Raw genomic sequence first — 18,444 nt, forward strand, 5'->3', positions numbered from 1 at the left:
ACTTCAAGCAATTCTTCTGTGAAAGCTGGCCTCTTTGATGTCTCCTGGAACACTTTAATGAGGTAATTCGTAAGGACGAATCGTAATTAGCCTACCGCTTTATTTCAGGGTGATCGCCATGAAAGCTGATTCGAGCTCTGTGTATCTAGTTCAACAGTTCGACTTTTCGCTTCACACAGACCACCTCTCCAAAATGCATTGACACCCTCAGCAGTAGCTGTTTGGAAAGCATAATAATAAAATGTAACAGAAATACATACACATACCAACGTCATAAACTACCTTCGAAAGCGGTGGTCTATCTGATCGGAGCTGAATCAAATCTTCAGTTGTTTTGTGCTAACGGTCTGAACATATATCAGCGAATCGAATAAGAAAACAGGGGCCAATCTCAGAATATTTTTGTTCTGAGGTGCTATTTGCCATTGGCCGGCTCTTCGTTATTGCAAGTAATATGTCCAACATCAAGATTGGCCACGACGGCCGCATTTAGATGGAGGCGAAATGCGAAAACACCCGTGTAATTAGTTTTAGGTGCACGTTAAAGAACCCCAGGTGATCCAAATTATTCTGGAGCCCCCACTACGGCGTACCTCATATCGTGGTTTTGGCACGTAAAACCCCATAATTTTTCCCCAACATCAATATTTGTTGAAATTAGCATTTGCGAACAATTCTAGCGTAAGAACGTTTTGTGATTATGGGCGCGTGATTATGCGCCCAGCTTCGCGTTTTCCGCGCTTCGCGGGGAATGGCGGTTTACATCTACGAAGACGCGCACCAGCGCGCCCACTTGGCTCACTGATACGCGTTTTGACAGACGAGACATCGTTTCGTACTTCTTATTGACAGTGCTTCAAAATGCTGAAATATCGATAAACGCACACGTTTCTTTTTTTTTGAGCCGTTGGATTATCGCAAAAAGTTAATAAAATGCACATTCTTGCGTGACAGAAATCTGCCTCAGTGAGTTGATTGTACGACACCGTAGCTGCGTAGCCAGGCGCCTGGAAACACGAGGCAGCCAGAGTGGCCAGAGTGCGATAGCTGTGTGAAGCCGATATCCATGGCTCGCGCCGCGCTTCGACGCGTACGATCTGCCTTGGATCATCTGCGCATGCGTAGGGCACGCCGGCAAGCGTACGTGTAGTTTGGCGTTAAACTGAAAGTAGGGTGCTCAGAGAGGAGGCAGCTTATGCTGAATTCCAATGGCAGATCTGGAGTGCTCCCGGATCAAAAGTTCCTGCTCTTTTTGGAGCACGTCTGTTCCAATGGCAAATCGGAAGCTCTGATTGCCTATTCGAATGACAGATCAAGAGCGGCTCTTGACTCTAGATCACCCCCTGGAGCAGTCCAGACGACTCTGCTAAAATGGGTGGATTCGACCGGAAGTTTGAATGACCTAATGCATCCAACAGCGGTTTAATGGATCGTCTGCGTATAGACGCCATGAGGAAGACAGAGCAGACGATAGAAGAGAGCACGCGAGCGATTTTTTTTCTTCTTTGAGGATGAATGGATGGGCAATAAGCTTCTCGGGAAAAAGAAAACGTTCCCAATGTAACATTGACATATGTTTCCTTCATGAGAAAATCGCGGCTCGCAAAGCAGTTTCTTAGGTGTAAGGGGAGAGGAAATATCCTCAGACGACGACAAAGTGGCCGAAACAAGTCCAAACAATAGTGAACCTTACAGCGGAGGCCGCCGTTTAAGATGAAAAGTTAAGAGAGACGTAACTTTTATTAAGCGCCAACGTTCTAAGTTAGCATTCGAGTTTCTGTGCACCGAAATAAGTAAAGTTCTGCACACATATATGCCACGAGAGTGCGGAAGAAACCTTTGTCGTCTGCAAAAGCAGAATATATTGTCACCTCGGCGCGAGCAAGTGCCGGTACCTCCGCATGCGATTGGTCACGCTTGCTCTGGTTGGAAAGCGAGTATTCCAAACGCGGATTCGGAGCAAGTGCTCTCGGCCGCAAGACAACGCTCCGTGGCAGAGCTTGCGGACCTCTCTGGATGTGCCATTGGAATTCAGCATAAGTATTTGCCCCGCCTAGGTTTTCTTTCTTGCTTTTCTATTCTGTTCGCCGGCATCTCTCTACGCAGACTCATGTATACCAGCTCGTCGGACAAGCTACCCTCTTGTGATAACGTAAACACCACGTTGCTAGTTAAATTCCAACAATACCCATTTTGTTTATTTCCCACATCGTTAATTAGGCTCACTCGTAAATTGAATTTGTTGAAATTGTTGAAATTGGACCGCTTTACGTCACTGTTCTTATCATGGCGTGAATATTTAAAGTCGCAATTTTCGTTCTTTAGGGGTATCCATGAGTATTGCGTGAGAGCGCTAATGGAAGCAAACACCCTGCAATTATGCAAACGTACTTCAAGTGGAGCCACCCACCATGGTTGCCCAGTGGCTATGGTCTTGGGCTGCTGAGCACGAGGTCGCGGGATCGAATCCCGGTCACGGCGGTCGCATTTCGATGGGGGCGAAATGCGAAAACACCCGTGTACTTAGATTTAGGTGCACCTTAAAGAAACCCAGGTGGTCCAAATCTCCGGAGTTCCCCACTACGGCGTGCCTCATAATCAGATCGTGGTTTTGGCACGTAAAGCCCCATAATTAAATTTTTTTTTCATGTGGAGCCAATCTATACAGTCCGCGTTAGATACTCTAGTGAAATAAAGAGTCGCCGGTGAGGGGGAGCGCTAGTTGAAACAGACTTCAAAACACAATCAAACAGAGGAGGAGATTGAAGCGAAAAAAAAATTGGAGGACGCTTAAGCTTCGCTTTTAAGAGTGGAACGCGATAGCATTCAAAGATGCTTGACTGCTTCTCACGCTTCCCGACAACTGCAGCTCAAGCAACCGTAATTGTTACCGGGAAACACTGGCAGCGAACACTATGCACGAAGGCGAGCTTTCTGGTAGAAACGTGGCCTGTTGCGTGGGGCGATCCCAGAGATATTGCACAGCCGCGACAAAAAAAAAATGCTTAATTTTTCTTGTTTCTGTTTTTGTTTCGTACTTTTAATATTTTATTCTGAGAAGATTTAACATAAAAGGCATGCGCTGTGGGTGTTTTGTTTCATGACATTTGTTAGTGGATTGTCATTCTCAAAAATCCGAGGAATAGCTTTGCCAAGAATGCAAGACAAGGCTATAGGCAACATTATTGATAGAATAATGTGGCGATATAAAACCGCATATACCGCATGTTATATAAGAAGGCGTGGCATATGCATGTGCCATAATATACTCGGAGGACCTGCGTGGTTGGGGATGATTTTCTCCGTCATCCGTCGACGCCGGTTGCCGATGCCGGATTTTCTGCGACACGGGGCCCTTAACGCTATCGCGTTATAAGAGGGTTGCTCTTATTAAGAGCGTATTTGTTTCATAGAAATGCGTGCCGCCAAACTTTTCCCAGAAGCGTAAGGCCAAACATCGCAAAAAAACTGCAGTGGATGTGGTGCAACGAGAAACTGGCGCCAGCGAGATATAACAGCAACGCAATAAGGATTTGAAACGATGCAAGAAGAAGACCGAGATGATTTGTTTGCTGCTAAGCGTGAAGCAGAACAACGAACTTTTTGTAAATATGTATACTGCTATAACTGCGTTCATAGGAAAGACAAATAAAATTATTGTGTTCGGATGTACAAAGCCCGTACCTTGTGATTTCGAAAATGCACTTATTTGACCTTGGAAAATGCACGCTTGACTATAATTTCAACTGGCGTTGAAATTATATAAATAGATGTGTTTAAAATGCGTGTAAAAGATGTCTACATGTGTAAAAGAGTTTTCAAACTGCACTTTTAAGACAGCCACAGACTAGACAACGCAATGTGATGAAAAGAAATATGCACGAAAAAGAAGAATATGCCAAATGAGTTATTATTAGAAAGAAAGCGCATTATGTCTATTCAAACATTGAGCGGTATCTGCATAAATCTTTAAACAATTCTTTTCTTGCCTAATATTTCAATTCGGGATGTTTTTTTCAGCATTAACTTGATTAGAGCCTTAGTAATTTAAAATTGACAAGTGCTTTTCCTATTTTGCTTCAATGTACCAGTCTCAGAATTCACTCCATTCTATTTGCTTGAAGCTGCAGCGAATTCTCGGTCACTCAGTACGTACACGAAAACATGTCTGTTCCTTCATTATTGTATGGCTTAGTCGGGCCTGTTCAACTATCCAGACAAAAGCGTCAGAATGAAAGAATCCATTCAGTAATTCAACGTGCGGCCTTCGAATCGCGACACAATCAGTGCGGCTATTAGGGAAATGATGTGGGCATAGAATCACATGAAACCGGACGCCCAACTAAGGAGCTCCTGGATGAAGATAATGGATAAGCAATGTGAACGAAAGATGCCAGCATTTTGTGCTTCTGGACGCGGTTTCTTGTCAGATTAACCACAAGAGTGGTGGCAGATACTAGTTTTATGTCGCACATCACAGAGAAATACGCAGGGACATTGTTCTTCCATCAGCTTTTGTTAAATATAAAAAATATAAAAAATGGAAGCGCTACACAGTAAACGTGTAGTTCACTCGTACATCATCTGACTTTGTCGAGTGGGCATGCGATAACAATTATATACATTAATCGAGCTGCACTCTCATAAATGACATCAGCTACTGACCATTTCTCAAAACCCGTTACGACCATTCACGTCAGCCTCATGCCTCAGTTTTGTGAAAGTGCTACAGTTCTTCAATTGCAATTGCTGCAATTACTGTTGCTTAGCAGGTAATGAACTTTTTCCGGTTGTATAGGTGACTGTGTTTCGTGTATTTTACTCTCAGTGCTAACAATTTATTCTTCATTTTATTCAGCCCTATATTACATATAAGAATTGCCTGCACATTGGAAGACCAGCAAGATCGTGGAATTATTGAAGCCAGGCAAGTCACCCCATGATATGCTTTCCTACAGACCAGTGGCGCTTGCCAGTTGTATAGAAAAAGCCATGGAACGGATCGTTTTGATGCGCCTAGAATGGTTTTTGGAGAAGCGTAATATATATTCAGACGCGATGACAGGTTTCCGAAAGGGTTATTGACCTAGTTTGACCTAGAAAGGTTCGTGACCTAGAAAGGTTATTGACCTAGTTATTGACAGCGTTATTGACCTAGTAAAGACTGTTGAACATCAGAAATGTCGCCGTCGATTGACGGCTGCTGTCTTTCTGGATACCAAGGGTGCATTTGACAATGTTCTACATGATGCAATTTTGAATGCCCTTGAAGAATATGGCATTGGTGGCCGTATGCATCAGTGGATGGCTAGCTATCTTCGAGAGAGATCGATATTTATGAAAACTCTAGACGGTCATACAGGGAACCATCCTGTCTAACGTGCTGTGCCTTAAGGAGGTGTACTGAACCCAACCTTATTTAATGTTGTTCTCGTTGGACTCGTCAAAGAACTCATAGGCACAGTCTCGGTCTCTGTGTACACAGATGATATCTGTATATAGACTACGAGCTTAACGCGCTTACAAGTACAAACAAAGCTACAGCGTGCAGTGTCAATAACGTAGCAACACCTAAATGGTCGTGGACTTCAGCTCTCACCGACCAAGAGTGCAGCCATGGCATTTACGCGGAAGTCAATGGCCTGCTACCGCGCCATGATTGATGGCAAGATTATACCTTCGATAACCTACTACAAGTTTATAGGAGTCACCATCGTCCGTGACTTATCTTGGTCGAAGCACATATCTGCATTGAGAAAAAAAAGCTGGACAGCTTTGCACAAATCATTCGACATATGTCTGGAAAATCGTGGGGGCCATCCCAATCATCTGTTCTGCAGCTCTACCAGGCACGTTTTGTTGGATACCTCCGCTACAGCGCGCCTGTACTTTCTCGGATTAGTTCATCTGCCGTCCGTACACTTGAAGCAGCTCAGGCTCGCGCACTAAGAATTTGCCTAGGATTACCACGATGTACTTCCACATGGGGCACTATTGCAGAGGCACGCTTATGCCCAGCTCGAGTTTATCTGCCACATGAGCCAACGCGAGTGCATTTAAGGCTACTAACTAGGCATTGGAATCATCCCCTGACAAATGTCACAAGTATACGGCCTGACGCCGCCTACTCAGAAGCCGTATTGTCGCAACAGGATTTACTGCCGTCGGACTTCGCACCGCATGGCATACCAGAAGCTCCACTCTGGACGATGGCAAAGCCGACGGTGATGGCAACCCCCGGAATAACGAAAAAGTCGAAAATGCCGCTTGCGGGTCTCAAACAGTTCGCGTTATCCTACATTGCTTACAAGTACGGATATACCGAACATTTTTTTGTAGATGGTTCTGTTACACAGACCTCTTCCGCGGCAGCTTACACGGTACCTGCAATGGGGATTACGCAGCAGTTCAAGATAGGACACAAAACATCGTCTACAGCAGCTGAGTTGACCGGCGTTCGAGAAGCAGTCCGCTGCATACTGGAACAAAATACCTCGCTAACTGGACAGTGTTCTGCGACTCAAAACCGGCGCTGCAACTCATAAGCAATTATATGAATCACAGAAGCGCATATAGTCCTCTAATCTACGACATCATGGCTCTGCTTACTAAGGCGTCGCAATCCGGACATACCATTGCGCTGCAGTGGATTCCCAGCCACTGTGGAATAGCCGGATGAGCAGGTTGACGCGGAGGTAAAAATGCCGCACACTGACGGAAAGATTATAAAACTTCCCTTTTGCCGTTATGACATCAACGCCTTGCTACACAACTCCATCAAAACGTCTATGGCGCGACGATGGGACAACCCCGAATATTGGCAAGAGGGCCTCCATAGACTTGACGCCGGTTTGCGATTCTGACTTCCACTTCGGATGCGGAGAGGCCAGGAAACACTAATCCATCGATTACGGCTTGGTTTGGCGTACACTCACAAATACCTTCACAAGATTGCACGATAACAGGACCCTGATTGCAGCATCTGTCACACTCCCGAAACAATAGACGACATACTTTGCGTGTGCCCTCAATATGCGACCAAGCGAAGGACACTAAAGCGTAGTGTTGACTGCTTGGACTCCCGCCCCTTTTCGGAAGCAAAGGTTTTAGGCGCGTGAAGAAGAGTTGATCATGCCCAGCACACCATAAGATCACTTTTGGACTTTATGTCCAAAAGTGATTTATGTAGGGGCCACGCCACCGCAGTCGCGATGCTGTTCTCACCGTTTGCCTTTGTACAGGTGCTAGTGACTGGGCTGGTCTGCTGACCCCTACATCAACTGGGCTCCCCATCATACAAGAAGGCAGGAGTGCTGATGCATCGACTGGAAATGCCGTGAGTGCAGTGGAAAAGTGCGTCCTATTTGCGAGCGGGCAGCAACCATCCTCACCAATTCTGGACGCGGTAGCATCCCTCGTCTGGCAACATGGAACTTTGGCAGTTGATCTGCCAAATATAAAGGGTGTCAGCTTCGTCTACCCGTCGGGCCACGCCACCACAGTCGCGATGCTGTTCTCACCGTTTGCCTTTGTACAGGTTAGATATCACGATTTCTATACTTTTCGTGATGACAATGTCTGCCTTGTTGCGGTGTCGTGGCCACCTGATTGTTGCAAGCGTTTTCGAACAGTTGCGATGTACCTATGGCGGTTCTTGTTGCTGGGTGGTGATATTGAGGCGAACCCCGGTCCGATGTCAAAGGCGCAAGATGAGAAGCTTGACTCAGTGTGCAATGCGATCCTGCGTCTAGACGCAAATAATACAAGCCTTTTGCAGTCTGTCAATAAAATTCTAGAAATGCATAACACCCTTAAAAGAGACTTAGATACGCTTACAAAACGCGTCGATGACCTTGAATCTAAACCTGTGCCTATGCCCGGTAAACAGCCTTCTCAAACCTGCAACAACGATGTTAGCAAACTCCAAGAAAAAATTGATGACCTAGAAAACCGTTCACGAAGGTCGAATGCATTGTTCGTTGGCATTGAAGACACCGACCGTTTAGAAACACAGGAAAGTACCGAGACCATAGTTCGAGAATTTTGTGTAAACAAACTAGGTGTTTCAGTCCAGTCTATTGCGAGGGCCCATCGCCTGGGCCGCTTCTCAAATGAGAAAAATCGGCCAATAATAGCGGAATTCTACAATGAAAAAGAAATAGAGACACTGCTACGCAATAGTAGCAAGCTCAAGGACACCACATTCAGGATAGCACGGGACTACTCGGTTGCTGTGCGCGATAGGCGTTGTAAACTTTGGCAGTTCTCAAAGTCAATAAAGAAAGAGGGTGATTGTTCTCGCCTTGTCTTCAACAAGCTTTTTGTAAATAATGACGCTTACGTCTGGGACTCGGATGCCAACTGCGCAGTTCGTTTGCAAACGTCTGAAAATGGTGCGCCACAAGTAGAAAATCGAGCCTCGGGAAGTCGCCATGAATGACCTAATCATCCGCCTGCCTTAGCACAATCAACTAACTCTTCTTTGCCACCGCCCTATAAGCATAGTCGTGATAATGCATTGTGTTTCCTTTATACAAATATAAGAAGCATCCTCTCGAAAATTATCCCATTTTCCTCGCTTATGGACTCGTGTTCTGCATCAGTAATCGCTGTCACGGAAACGTGGCTTACAGACGATGTACCAGACGACATTTTTCTTAAACATGCTTCGTATAATATTTTTCGCTGCGACAGAGTGAATCGCCGCGGCGGGGGTGTTTTGTTGGCTATAAAAAGTGAATTGTCCCGTTTACCAATTATGATTACTACGTTTCTTGAATGCGTATGGGTGTTGTTAAAAGGTAGTAGTGCTGACATACTTATTGGTGTTTTTTATCGCGCCCCAGACACGGGCAGTGGTTTCGCTGAAGAGTTTTTTCGCATTTTGAGTGAAGTGTGTAACCGTTTTTCAAATTGTTCTCTGTTGATATTTGGTGATTTTAATTACCCACACATTAACTGGACAACACTATCTGTCGCGGCAAATGAAAGAGAATCTAACTCATTTCTTCAGTCATGTTTAGATTTTTCTTTATCTCAACTTATCATGCAACCAACACGCCGCACTGCCACTTGCTCGAGTATTCTCGATCTAATCCTCACTAATGTTCCCGATATTTGCACCAACATTAGACACTTAGATGGTTTCTCCAATCATGACGTCATTACTGGTAACATAGTGTGTCCACCTATCAGTAGGAAAATCATTACAAAGAAAATTAAATGCTATACTAGAGCTAACTTTGATGGAATAAACGCCGATTTATATATTTTTGCAGATCAGTTTCGTCATAATTACCTGTCCCGTACAGTTAACGATAACTGGACTGCGTTCAGAAATGTGTTTACTGGCCTCATTTGTAAATATATACCGACCATAACGATTACGAGTAACAGTTCTACCCCGTGGTTCAAGCAAAAACTGCGGCGCCTAAACAAAAAAAAAAAAAAAAGCGACTGTATAGGCAAGCCGTCAAATGCAATCACTCATCATCGTGGCTTAACTACAAACAGTGCGACAGGGAATACCAGGCTATGCTTAAAACCACTCGCCGCCACTTTTTCAGCCACGACCTATCATCCATGCTGACTAACAACCCTCGTAAATTTTGGCAAGTAATCATTCCAAACAATCATCCTCATGTAATGCTTACTGATCACAGAGGCACCACTATTCCCGAGTCAAGGTGTGCACAGGCAATAAACGACACATTCTCGTCTGTATTCACCCGCGAGGATATCACTTCATGCCCAGTCATAGGTACACTTCCCGATATCGCGATGCCGCAGATAATTGTTAGCGAGTCCGGTATCATATAGTTACTTAATAATCGTAAGGTGTCATCTGCAACTGATCACGTCGGTTTCAACAACAAGTTACTCAAACGTACATCACGAAGCATCTCGGTGATCTTGTGCGCTCTTTTTTCGCAAACTTTGTCCTCGGGCCGAATTCCTAATGACTGGAAAACAGCCAAGGTCATACTTATTTTTAAATGTGGCGACCGCTCATCACCACTTAACTACCGGCCGATTTCGTTAACTAGCACCGTCTGCAAACTACTAGAGCATGTCATACATTCGCAAATCATAACGTACCTAGAGGAACATAACATAATCTTCAAATATCAGCACGGCTTCCGCAAGGGATATTCATGCGATGGGCAACTAGCTGGATTTACTAATGACTTGCTTTTATGGATTGATGCTGGAAACCAAGTTGACGCCATCTTCTTAGATTTTTCGAAAGCTTTTGACTGCGTTCCTCACCACAGGCTACTACTGAAACTAAAATATCTTAACATTCACCCAGACATCATTGCATGGATAAAAGATTTCTTGTCATATCGAACTCAATTCACACGTATTAATAACTACAACTCCTCCTCTATTCCTGTTACTTCCGGCGTTCCACAAGGGAGCGTGCTTGGCCCTTTGCTTTTTCTAGTTTATATTAATGATTTGCCTAACTGCATGAAATCCCGGGTAAGACTGTTCGCCGATGATTGCGTTATTTACCATGAAATTACTACTGACACTGACCATGAAGCGCTGCAATCTGACCTAGATGCATTGAATACATGATGTTCTGACTGGCAAATGACCCTAAATTATACTAAAACTAAGTGCATGTCATTTTGACGCTCCTCGTATCGCATTTCAACGTCATACTCCCTTGATAATAATACTGTTGAGTTTACTAACACGTATAAATATCTAGGAGTCAATTTACAATCGGATCTGACATGGCATCATCACATCAACATTACTCTTGCATCTGCCAACCGCACTTCTGGATTAATCAAACACAGACTAAATCAAGCGCCTTCAGACGTAAAGAAACTCGCGTACACCACTTTAATCATACCAAAAATTGAATATGCATGTGCCATCTGGGATCCGAACCAGGACCACATCATACGTAACCTTGAATCCTTGCAAAGCCATGCTGCTCGTTTTGTCTTTTCAGACTATTCCCCGTACTTTAGTGTTACATCTTTATAAACGTCGTGCCGAATTAGATCCCCTATCATTATGACGGAAACACGCGCGGCTCTTTCATAAACTTTATCATCACGAGCATTTACATCGGCGGAAGCTGCGACAAAAAGAAAGAGCAGCACATAACCACTGAAACACACAACAATGTTGTCCATCGCTCTTTTAAAAGCCGGCCTTTCGAAGTAAGCTCCTCCGGCACATTCAACCTGTCGGCACGAAAGTTAACAACTCTATCACTACTATCCGCGTCATTTTTTCTACAAATGGTAAAGGTGCTGTGTGTTCTGCATCGCTGCACACTCTATTCAAGCTACGCATCTTCGTTCTTATCAGCGCCTCGCACGGCTATTCAGGCAATCGGTCAATGGGCCCGACATTTCCAGGGTCTCATTGCAGTAGACAGGAGCTTAACCTGTCACGGCCACCGCGTCTAGCCGCCTGCCCCTTCACACTAAAAGTGATGCGACAGTCTGAAAGACTGATGCCGCGGCTGCAAGCAGTTTATTATGCAGTGGGACAAGGCGTCCAGGGCTGTCATTGTAACAATGCCTCTCTGCCAAGGAAAATAAAAGCAAGTTGAAAGGTACTTGTAAGTTAACATAGAATGCACGGACCTATACAAATGAAAAGGTAAGTATTTTTTATTTTTATTATTTATTCCCGCTCAGCCAGGCTCATTACGGTCCTTTACGACCACTCCAGTCATTCATCATTAAACGCATTCGTTGAAAATAGTACCTACTAGATATGCCCACCCTCATGTAAAACCCCAAATGGGGTATAAAAGTAATAAATAAATAATAAATAAATAAATAAATAAATAAATAAATAAATAAATAAATAAATAAATAAATAAATAAATAAATAAATAAATAAATAAATAAATAAATAAATAAATAAATAAATAAATAAATAAATAAATTTATTCATGTATTAACGCGCCGTGTTGACGCAACTCCTTTTGCCTCGTGTACAAGTTTTCCCACGCCGTGATGAACCCGAAAAGGCGAAAGATACGCTCGTTGCTTGAGCAAACGCTCGTCAGAGTGGCAGGTGGGTGCCTTGAAACCGCTTAGGTGGAAACTTCGCGCACCATTATGCGTTGCTGGTCATTCCTTTCCCGCAGAAGAATTAACCACGGAAACAACTGCCACTATAGCACTAGTCTTTGTAAAGCGAATTGGCTATAAGCGAAGGAACGTGCCTAAACCGAAGCACACAGACGTCAGTGGCCAGTTATAGCGGTGGTCGACATAAGTTAGAATTTATAAGGAGCGAAAAGGAACGATTCCTTCAGTTAGTAAAAATGAAATGACTAATTCATGAAACTATTTTTAAATCACTCTTCCAAACGATATTTCCTTGTAACACAAGCTCTTCTTCGCAATTGCCGCCAGTTTAACGTTATGTAGAGAATAAGTGCGGTTTGTTTAAAGTCATATATCGTCATCATCATCATCAGCCTACATTTATGTCCACTGCAGGACGAAGGCCTCTCCCTGCGATCTCCAATAACCCATGTCTTGTGCTAGCTGATTCCAACTTGCGCCTGCAAATTTCCTAACTTCATCACCCACCTAATTTTCTGCCGTCCTCGACTGAACTTCACGTTTCTTGGTATCCATTCTGTAACTCTAATGGTCCACCTATCCATCCTGCGCATTACATAGCCTGCTCAGGTTCATTTTTTCTCTTAATGTCAACTAGAATATCGGCTATCCCCGTTTGCTCTCTTATCCACACCGCTCACTTCCGGTCTCTTAACGTTAGGCCTAACATTTTTCGTTCCATCGCTCTTGTGCGGTCCTTAACTTGTTCTCGAGCTTCTTTGTTGACCTCCAAGTTTCTTCCCCATATGTTAGCACCGATAGAATGCAATCATTGTACACCTTTCTTTTCAACGACCGTGGTATTCTCCCAGTCAGGATTTGGCAGTGCCTGCCGTATGCACTCCAACCCAATTTTATTCTTCTGTAAGTTTCCTTCTCATGATCAAGGCCCTCTGTGAGTAATTGAACTAGATAAACGTACTCCTTTACAGACTCTAGAGGCTGACTGGTGATCCTGTATCCTTGTTCTCTTGCCAGGCTATTGAACATTGTCTTGTGCATATTAATCTTCAACCCCACTCTTAAACTTTCTCGGTTAAGGTCTCGGATAAGTAATATATAGAGAGTGGAAACCGCACTAAGTTCACATAGACGATTGTCCATTTAACTTGCTAAGATTATGTTTTTATAGAAACTTGCCACAGGTTATAGCATAGTCTTACAATTGGATGAACTAGTATAATAGACGAATGGTCCGTGAACTTACATACCCGTGTGATCACGGATGGAAGTACTTTGATGTTAACCTGGCACAAATATGCATGACATATCCAGTGATGTAGTCATGAAAACGGCGGCGTAATGCTACAAATCTGTCTGCCTCTCTATATAGGAAAGAAATGGTAGCATCGTCCGGCCCCTCCTTAGCTTGAATTCATCTACGCATAAACTAAGCGAAACTGACTTTCAGTCAAGTATTTCTGTTACAGCATAGCTTGTTCACATCATGAAAAATTCAAAATCATGGCATCAATTATTAAAGTTCCGCAGCAAGCTCCGCAGCAAGAATTATTTAAAAGCATCAGTTCTAAACACTATCCACGTTAAAATTTTCCGCAAGGCTGATTTCGCGAGGGTGAGCAGTCACGGTGAGTATCCTAGTGCTCTCTACCTACGCGCAGATGGTTGCAGATCACGTGACCTGCTGAGTTTTGTAGGCATGGTACAGTGAAGCGGTAAAGGGGGTGGCAGTACCGAGCGTTCGCTTGCGAAGGGGGGCTAACTGACGTGGTGCTTCCTTGTAGTTTGACAGTAGGTGCGTTTAGTTAGTAAGTGAATATTTATGTGGCCCATTAAACTCCCAATCTTGTCGTGTGCAATATTTTAAGGCCTTCATACTGCTGTGAATACTTCACCCTCGCGGCAAAACAGCAAATTTTTCTCTTTCGTTCACGTGATTCTCAAAAGAGGCGCGTAGGTAAAATAAAATCTGTCAGATCCTTCGTCTGGAAGTGTCGACGTTCCGCCGATGGGCATGGGAAAAATGATCCACGCCTTGCCAACGACAGCGTATAAGGACGCCTGCTTCATTGCTGTTGGTTCGAGCGGGGTAAAGAGGTTGAAACATCGTCGCCAATTCCATAGCCGCTGGCAAGTAGTTGGCGGCCGTCGCAGGAAGCCGGTGAGAATCGGAAGCGACGGCTGGAACGACAAACAGCCAGCGACGCTTATTTGCTTCGATCGCGAAGGCGGCGCGAAAATGCGTTTCCAATTGCCTTGGCGTCAGTAGCCGCTCGCGTACCGCAGCGTGGCAACAAATATAGCTGTCCGAACCTGTTGTGCTCGGCGCTTGCGCTTGCCCTCTGGTGGTGAGCTAGCATGCTCCGCTGGGAGGCTCCTCGCTAGTACGGCACGCTCAGTTCATCGCCGGCATTCCGAAAGCAGTTCACACGCGTGAGCAGGTGCTTAGCGCAGTCTCCGATCAGCCATGAGACAGAACAATTATAGACAGTTTTAGCTGAGCGTCACGTCCGCTCCGCTCACACTCAATACGCTGAGTTACTGCATAGTACCGAGTTGACTTCGCATGTTTTAGCCTGAGGCGCAAGCGATGTGCAGTCACCTTGGCTTCGAAATTACAAAGAAACCCGTCACGCTCCATTCATCTGGCTCTGTAGCGTAACGAAGGCAATGTAACGAAGGCAGTGTCGGCGTGAGCATTGCGCGCACGCGCGCTAGCGTTTCTGCCCAGCGGCTATGTGCAAATTAGTGTTTTAGCGTATCGTTAACGCTTTATCATTATCAATACCGGGTACCAGAACTTTGCATGCGCGGCCTTTACTGGGCTCCAGTAAGTTTACCGGAATAGTCGCTCCGTATATCTTGTTTGTGTAACAATATCGCAACACCTGGGCTTCTCGCTTCACTCCTAACACGCCCGTGTTACTTTTTCTCTGTCACGACAGCAAGAAATAAATGGTAAAATCAGTCATCACTTACCCTCATCGCACGCTGAGGACAAAGTATAAACGCTGTTTTTTTCGCTGCTGTTATATATCAGTTCTTTGTTTTGAAGCTCCTAGGCTTAGGACGGCATTGCCGCAATAAAGTATACCGGTTTCCATCCGGAACCTACTTCTCATTGTCGTCAAGCCGTCGCCGTTGTATGCCTTTGTCGTCCGATCAATGTCATTCCTTCGTCATTTCATCGGTACTGCATCGGCGTCATATAGTCGTCGTCATGCCTTTATGCTGATGAGCGACCTTGGCAAGCGCTGCCATAGCAAATTGGGACGATATCGCAGTATGTGGCATATGGACGAAGCAACGAAACCCTAAAATTTACCATTGCATATATTGTTAACTAACGGGACTTCAGGAATATGTTCTGTCGCTTTGTTGCTCGATTGCTATTCGGACAGTCATCGTGAGATGAGTTCTGCCGTAATTTTCTTGAACATCTCGGAAACTGCGGTACACCACGTTTTGGCGCTCGATTTCTTACTCTTGTTGCGCGTGGTAAGTTTGCGGATAACGGCCTCTTGTGTGCACGTCCCGTCACCCGGTCGCCACTCGAACACGCAATTAAGACAGCTCTGCACTGATTAACGGCGCTTTGCTAACGAACCCTAATGTCAGCGTAACAAAAAGGCGCGCTACTCTAAGAAACAATATACCTAGGAAGTAATTATGCCCCCCCCCCCCACATATTTGTTTACGAAAGTTTCGTTGAAGTTAAATAAAACAATTAAGCAGCTTGAGCTTAGCACATAAATTTATCGCAGCTGCGCAGCGATTTGCCACTTTGTGTGCTGACCTGCTCGTAACTTGAGAAGAATGTCAAATGCAGTGGCGTACGCATTGGATTTTAACGCTAATGCTAATTTTGTCGCTCCACGAGTCGGTAAACTGATGGAGATAGTGCTATGTGAAAGCTGGCAACGCTTTCTGCTACACTGTCTAATGATCACTTCAGACTGCTTTCCCTCTGTTATTGCAGCTTCTACTATATTGAAATTCGGAACTGAAGAAATGTTTATATGAAATTCTTATATTTCATGCAATACGGAAGAACCCTACTACACGAGATGCGAAGAAACTTCGAATGCTAAATGAGCTTCGGTGATTTTTCATTTGCCTAATTTGATTATGATTTGATGATGATCAGTAATTTGCAAAACTATGCACAGACAATGGAGCCAATGGCTATGGACAACAAAACAGGCGTAACCTGCCGTATTGGCTACGCGGCTAAGGCGCTGTTCGAGTGAAAACGAGTTCGAGTGTTCGGCTACCTGCGGCTGCATTGCGATCGGCGCCGGATAAAAATTAAAAAAGAGCTCATGTACCGGGCTTTAGGTGCTCGTTGAAGAAGCCCAGGTTGTCAAAAATAATTTGGAATTCTTTTCTGTACGGTGTCCCACATAACCAATTGTGCACTTTCAGTATGGTAAATCTTTCAATTTCATATTTTTAATGAATCAAGCATTCTACAACCACTCAAGCACGCTCTTCGCAACTTCGAACCTAAAATGTAATAAGCAACAGTATGTGTGCAGTTTTGCTGCACACATTGAAAAGTTCTAGCCTCGTTGGCATGGGCTGTTTTGTCACGACGCCTTACAATATACTATCGTGTCACCGAATGAAGCCGGTTGCGTTCTCTAAATGCCAAACATATACCGTTTATCAACTGAAAGTTTTGGAGTAAGCGGTAATTAGTTAATGTTGAGTAAACATGATTCGCAGAAGAGCCGTTACTACGAAATATGACAAATGACTATCGCGTTCTTGTGAACTTACGCATCATGTAGAAGTGCTTTCTTAAATAAATATGCAGCTAGGGTCACAAAAACCATTCTTTCTCGTTTAATAAATGTCCAGTAAAAATATAAAAACCTAGGGACCATGTATTCTATATTTTCTCCTACACATAGTAAAAATAAAAATAGGTGAAAAAAAAAGATCCCTACAGTACTCGCTTGCACATTTTTTTTTCGTCCCATATTTTTAATGCAAGCTGTATGGGCTTAAATAACGAAGTTTATAAGACAATACAAATCTTCCAAGGTACCACTGAGTATTCATTACTGGGCTATGCCTGGTTTTTCTCATTCTTCTTCGATACAAACTTTCACTTCCTTGGCGCTTGGCGAGTTAGACATACAAACAGTCAAAAGACACGAGACAGATTCGGCCGCCCAGTTATTGCTAAGTGACCTGTGTCCTTCTACTCGAGCTCTGGAAGAAACCCAAGGTTCCACTATAGGTCGGCGTAACCTTATTACGGCTGAATGCGACTTAGCGAAATGACCGGCCCATTTACCCTTCGGAATATAGTGTGCTGCTGAAGAACGGTGGAATCTTAGGGAGAACGCGTAGGAAGGAGCACTGGCTATTCCCGTAGATTGAATGGAAGCAGCGAAGTGAGGATACAAAATAGAAATTTGGTAGACGTCTTGGTTCGCTATGGTTCCCGCTCGAACTGCCTAATCTTTACTCAAGGTAAAGTGATTATTTCCTGATGGACGAGCTCCGTCCTCTCCCCACTCCGATTTCCTCTCGCTTTCATCCCTTTAAATACGCAGCTGTTAGTGTTTTACGTGTCTTTAGAGTCTGCGGTTCATCGTTTAGAATTTTTTTATGAGCTCCACTTTCCAGCATACTTTATTGCGCGGCCAAGTACCAATATGCTGCTCATATATGTTGCGCCCATGTTTCAGTCGGATGAAGCAGCAAGATAACGCTATCTGTGCGGAGGTTCATTAAATCAATTATTTGATTTTGTAGACGATGAAATTGCACTGTGTGCTGTAAGGGGGGAGAATAGTGTTTTAACAAGCGAAGCTTGTTTATCTTTAGCCTGAACGTCCGTGTCTGTTCGCAGAAACTATCACCATCAGCAATGGCTCGAGCATCGTCGTCTTCTTTCACAGCTGGCTCCGTTGCCGCTCATCATTCCAGCGTAGAATTTCACTTCTCTTCTGTCGTCTTAATGGGGAGGCCGCGTTTACGGGGGTATGAGCCATTCATTGTCTTACGTGACGGACAGATTTAATTTTGAAGCAATTTCATTTTGATGTGCAAGCGGCAATGGCGGGCGGATGCTGCTAACCACGCCACCGATCAAACTGAAGGCATCGAACGCAAGCGTTTGTGGTTCGACAACAACTTGTCCCTCATCAGTGTGATCCGCTCCGACGAACAGCGATAAAATGCCTTGGAATTGTTGAATGAACATTCCGCTACTAGTAGAGGAGACTTTGGTGAATTTAGAGTTTGCGGTACGTGTAAGGAATCCTTAATCAAGGGAAAACTGCCGGCGTTCAGCACTGTGAACGAGTATGTATACCCTCCATTTGTTGTGATGGTGATAAGCTTCGCTTATCATCTA

Source organism: Dermacentor silvarum, chromosome 6 (genome assembly GCF_013339745.2).
Source record: "Dermacentor silvarum isolate Dsil-2018 chromosome 6, BIME_Dsil_1.4, whole genome shotgun sequence".
Lineage (NCBI taxonomy): Eukaryota > Metazoa > Arthropoda > Arachnida > Ixodida > Ixodidae > Dermacentor > Dermacentor silvarum.